Source organism: Dermochelys coriacea, chromosome 1 (assembly GCF_009764565.3).
Source record: "Dermochelys coriacea isolate rDerCor1 chromosome 1, rDerCor1.pri.v4, whole genome shotgun sequence".
Taxonomy (NCBI): domain Eukaryota; kingdom Metazoa; phylum Chordata; order Testudines; family Dermochelyidae; genus Dermochelys; species Dermochelys coriacea.
Window position 1 is genome coordinate 80264242 of NC_050068.2, and position 6367 is coordinate 80270608.

Below are 6367 nucleotides of genomic sequence, written 5' to 3' on the forward strand. Positions count from 1 at the left end.
CATCAGACATCAGCAATACCAGGAGAAATGAACTGGAGTGCCACTGAGAAGCAAAGTTGGGATAGTAACTGAAATACTTCTTTGAATGCAGGAGTAATGAAATGTTGTTATCCTCACTGTATTAGTAAAGGGCAGCAAAACTGTGCTGAGCCTGTCCTGACTGAGGAAGTCACCCTCAACTGAATGGAACTCACTAAGCCTGGGGTTCAGATGCTTAGACATTTACATGAGATGAGGTGGGAAAGAGGCAATTGTGCTTGCCTTCAGAAATTCAGGTACGTAGTGAAAAATGCAGTTTCAGTAAGAACCCTTTTTAACTATCTTTTTACTAAATTAAAAAATACCATACATATGTGGTTGTTTTAATCAATGATGAATTCATCAATAATTTAGATAATGGTATAGAGAGTACACATTAAAGTTTGTGGACAATATCAAGCTGGGAGGGGTTGCAAGTGCTTTAGAGGATAGGATTAAAATTCAAAATGATCTGGTCAAACTGGAGAAATGGTCTGCAGTAAATAGGATGAAATTCAATAAGGACAAATGCAAAGTACTCCACTTTGGAAGGAACAATCAGTTGCATATATACAAAATGGGAAATGACTGCGTAAGAAGGAATATTGTGGAAAGGGATCTGGGGGTCATAGTGGACCATGTGCTAATCTGAGTCAACAGTATAACACTGTTGCAAAAAAAAAAAAACGAACATCATTCTGGGTTGTATTAGCAGGACTGTTGTAAGACATGAGAAGTAATTCTTCTGCTCTACTCCACACTGATTAAGCCTCAATTGGAGTATTGTGTCCAGTTCTGGGCACCACATTTCAGAAAAGATGTGGACAAATTGGAGAAAGTCCAGAGAAGAGCAACAAAAACGATTAAAGGTCTAGAAAATATGACCTATGAGGTAAGATTGAAAAAAAACTGGGTTTGTTTAGTCTGGAAAAGAGAAGACTAAGAGTGGACATGATAATAGTTTTCAAGTACATAAAAGGTACATAAAAGGTTGTTACAAGGAGGAGGGAGAAAAATTGTTCTTAACCTCTGAGGATAGGACAAGAAGCAATGGGCTTAAATTGCAGCAAGGGAAGTTTAGGTTGGACATTAGGAAAATCCTCCTAATTGTCGTGGTGATTAAGCACTGGAATAAATTTCCTAGGGAGGTTGTGGAATCTCCATCATTGGAGATTTTTAAGAACAGGTTAGAAAAAACACCTGTCAGGAATGGTCTAGATAATAATTAGTCCTACCATGAGTGAAGGGGACTGGACTATATGACCTCTTGGGGTCCCTTTCAGTTCTATGATTGTTCAGTATAAGAAATATTCCGGTATTCAAAGATTCAGATATATAAAGTATAGATCTTAACGTGAAAATGCTGTGTAATGTAAAAACTGTTCATGAAGTTAAAGTTAAAGTATTCTTGAATAATGATGTCTGAATTCTTCTACAAAGACATCCAGGTTCATTTTTGAAGTCAAATCACTTTCATATGACAGGAGAATTAGGTTTCGCTTTCTTTCATGGGTCATGCTCATCCTTTGGGTGGATAAATTATTTTTCAAACAAAAATTAAATTCTCACAAGCTGCAGTCAATCAATGATCCAAACAAGAGCACTATATAAGTTTCAAAAAATATATGGGAAAGCCTCCTTTAATTCCTTGGAAGCATCTAGAATGTCTGTAAATTCTTTGCAATTTCTCTTATCTGTCAGGGGTTTAAATATAGCCATTTCATCTTTCACCTTCTCAATATCTAATCCAAGCAAGCCAAACAAAGTACACACTGATTCCAATTTCAAGAAGCGTGGAGAGCTGGTGGAATAGATTGCTGACAAGTTTTTGCATGACTTGGAGTTCTTCTCAGAAAAATCTCCTTTGCAATTCACCATTGGTTTTATCAATCAATTCATGGTAAATCTGGGACCACTGAGCTCATTTACACTTTGAGATCCTGGTAAGTGTTCAGTGCCTATGAAATCTTGAAATTTTGGGGATATACATTGGCCCTTTTGGTGACACATCTTAATGTTGATGCTTCATCACGTGCATCTTTCAAAACAGAGTGGGTGGTTGAAATCTCTGAGAAAAAACCTTCAAATATCTCTTTGTTGAAGTTCTTCACAGGCAACAGTAGTCAATTCAATTCCTTTAGCAAAGTGCTTTAGTTCCTTTTGAAGGTAATTATTCACGGGAGCAAAAGCTTTCAAATCATTCTCATAACTTCACCTAAGAACAAAATGTGGATGATTCTGTAACTTCCAGTAGCTCTCTTGCTTCAGTGGAGAGATTGTCATATCAATGCCATATCAAAGTTTAACACAACACTCTAAATCGCTTCTAAATTCCTAAGGATTATTTCCAAGGTTTTCAGGTGACCAGTCCATCTTGTTTCTATGCAGGTGCCAGCCTTATACTTATACTTCATGCCTGTGAAAAAATTTGCATTACAATTTGAGAATGTATCTGTCACTGCAGAGTTTGTCATACATGTGAGTAACCACTAGATATAAATGGTGATTCAAGCAGTGTGTGTAAGGTATTTGCTTATTTTATTTCTCTTGTAAAAGCATTTGTAGATCTCCTTTATACCCTGACATTACTTTAGAACCATCAAAGCAAGAACATAAAGTATTTTGAGGGTCAAGAACCAGTTTGTGGAGGTCTTTCAAAATTTGTTGTGTAATATCTTCAGTAGTGAGGCTCAGGTGATGTGCTTGAGCCTCACTGCTTAAGATTTTACACACCACCTGAGCTTAATTCACCACCCCAAGCTCCCCAGTTCCTTTAACATCACCCGATGGAAATGGGGCTACAACCCTGATCTGGCATTTGCCAGCAACAACATAGCTTGTTCATATAATAAATTTAGACCAATTCCACATTTGCAACACCAGCCCATCCCCATCCAGATCAATGTAGCCACAATGCCAAACTCAATAACATTCCAGTATCAATTTAATTTGAAGAAAGTGGAATGGAAGGGCTTCACCAACAACTTTGATGCTTCTGTAAGAAAGATCAAAGGAATGCTTGAAAATTACAAAAAGTTTGTAAATGTGGTGTACACTGTCTCAAAGAAGCACATACCATGAGGCTGCAGAACAAGTTAAAAACCAAGACTAATATCTGACTTACCAGATCAGTGTGCAAAATAGAAGCAGAAATTCGCAGCAGACCCATTCACTGAACATACCATTGCAGCTCATGAAGAATTAATCTCTGCAATAATAGAGATGAATATTTCGGCAAAAACTGAGAAAATGGGGTCCATCACTTTTGACTGTAGGGAGGATGAATAAATGCACTTTCCTTATTACAAAGAAAAATGTTGCAACCTTTGAACAATTTTAAATAAACACAGTTGGTGGCAGAAAACTGAAATTCATTTATATTGTGTGATGTGCTTATTTGACAGTTCTGGTGAAAACAGTTGAGCTACACATGCATTAGCTGCAGAGTGAACATGCACATCAGTCAAGGGCATACCACATTGCCGACTTTTATGGAAGTCAATAGGAGCCCTTCCATTGACTTCAAAGGCACTTGGATCAGGCCCTACCTAAGGTAGGATTCAATTATCCCCTGCCTCATTCAGTGTGTAGTAATAGAAATCCTATTTAATATGGTCTTCTAAAGTGTTCGAGGAATGAAGCTTGATGGAAGTCAGATTTATGTACCTGGCACATCATTTTCTATGATGTTGAAAACTTACCCCTGGTTTTCAGTGGTGCAAAGTGCACAATCAATGAGATTAGCCAGCACCAGGGCACAGACTTTTAATCACTTCTGATTATAAAAATCTTATCCAAGGGTAGCAGTATGAGTGGGAGTGTCTGATTTCATGTGGAGTCAGAGAATAGCAGTATAAGCTGTTGGATTTCTAATTAATGTATTTATTTTATTATTCTATTGCATAGTTAGAACTATGAATGGCAAACACTAGTCATCCAGTACCTAGGGATTGTGAGCTTACCCTTCTCCACACCAACTATCCCCACAGCAAAGCACATCAGAGAGTGAAGCAACAAACTGCAAATACAAAAAACATTTGCACTACTAATGGATTCCCAAACAAAAATGTAATTAAGTTACAATGAAGGTTGCTAAATGCAACTTAAGAGACAATGTACTATGAAACGTATCAACAACAGAAGTCCACACATAAAAAGCTGTGGAAATCACTACATAAATGTATTATACAATTCTGACACCAACCTTAATTTCTACTTTATACATAGAGATTCCTGATCAAATATGTTACCAATAGCCAACCCTCAATAATCTTAACTCTGCCTATAACAAAATGTTCACAATAACTCCAAAGTCAAAATGAATCATATCCATTTTTCTGACAGCAGGTTGTAAAAACCCTTTACCTTGACTCTAGTGCTCACAGTCAGACCAACTCCAATGCCCAGTATTCCCTTGCTCTCCAGCCATTCCCACTCCATAGTTCTTGCTTCTAAATAACCCCTCCTTGTCTCTCCATGTCCTGTCCCAGTCCACTCTCCATCCTCTGCTAAGATACTCAGCAAGGAAGCTTTTTTGCGAATACAGACTAACACAGCTGCTACTCTGAAATCAACAAGGAAACTTTGCTCCATTGTATCTTATCAGGTCTGCCAACTGCCAAAAGTATCTATACACCAGAGTTCAATTTATTGGACTGTACTATTGCCACCCTATTAAAGTCTCCCAGATCTTATTTTAAAATGTTGTAAGATAAAAAGCAAAATCAATTATACTCTGTCAAATACAAGCAAATCTTAGACATAATCATCACAGAGCATAAAAAGACACTTTGTAATTTCATAAAACATTTTAGTTAACATGAACATATTGCCCCTCATTCCAATTTCATACACACTTTTACCCTGGTTTAACTTCATTGATTTTTGTGGAATTATTTTTGATTTACACTGGTATAAGTGAGAGGACAATCAGGCACATTCTTTGTAGACCTTTTTTCAGGTCCTGATTCTCATGTGCAGTCAGGCCACTTGATACTGCTTTATGATGGAAAGGGGACTTAAAGTGGGTATAAATACAATATATTTCCATTTATAGGCCCCTTTACGCTGCCGGAGTGATGTAAAGTTTCAGTGTCTTATTGCTGTCAGCAAAGGGTATCCAGTTTAGATATTCAACATTCTGAAAGTCAACAGTGAGCATCTCCTGGTAGTTAACGTTTAATCAAACAAAACATTATGCTCGAGTTCCCCGCTGGGTAGTGTTTATAGCTTACACTATATCAAGCTTTTCCATGAGTGTCGGGCAGGAAGCTGTTAGTAGCTTTACGGTATCCTAGAACTCAGTCAGATGCCAAATGAAGTCATATTGCAGGCTGTTTTTCACTACTTTCTTCTTAAGAGTCTCAATGAGCTGACTATTAATGTGAAACTATTTTTATCCAGCCAGCTCCTCTCAAAGAAGTGACCATGCTGAGCCATTTTGCTCCCTAAAATATAATAGTAGAGAGCATACAAAGGACAGAAGGGCTGACCTCTAATGCAATCATTCTTTCCTGGAGTTTTTTTCTCCTATCATTACACAGGTGCTTTAACCTGTAACAGGAAAATTTTGCCCCCTCACTTCAGTATTTCTTTCGTTAACAGCTTTTCAGTAAAGCTTTAGAGTCAAACTGCAACAAAAAGAACAGGTAGCTGTGGCTTCTGAGGCCCACAATCTAAAGACATGGCCATGATTGCTGGGACTTACACAGAGATAAGGTGGATGAGGTAATCTCTTTTACTAACCAACTTCTGCTGGTGAGGGAGACAAGCTTTCAAGCTTTACACAGAGCTCTTCTTCAGGAGACCATGTATCTGGAGCTCCCTTGATTTTAGTGAGGTTCCACACTAGTGCAGCAGTCCACCTACACACGTTTCAGATCAGGGCCTACTAGAGGTACTTTCTCCTTCGAATTGGGAGCAGCCTCAGTGGCTCTGTATCAGTGGTGGTCAACCTGCAGCCTGTGGGCCACATACAGCCAGTCAGGGTATTCCACTGGCAAGACTTGAGACAATGTTTACATTGACTGTCCACAGGCACAGTCGCCCGCAGCTCCTAGTTCACTGTTCCTGGCCAATGAAAGCCGCCGGAAGCAGCGCACATTGCCCACCACTGCTATATATCCCTGAAGACTCCTGAGAGTTAGTACTGTTGGCTGAAATTGGGCCTTTAATGCATCCTTTGGGTGGCATAATGTGCATTTAAATTAATGGAAGAATTAAGAATTTCTGCAGCTGTGTTCCCACATGAAAAGAATTTAGTCAAACGGTTGTGCATGGAAATTTAATAAAGACATAAAAACATGTTTATACCAGGTAAAATACCCATTAAGACATTATTTTAAAGAAT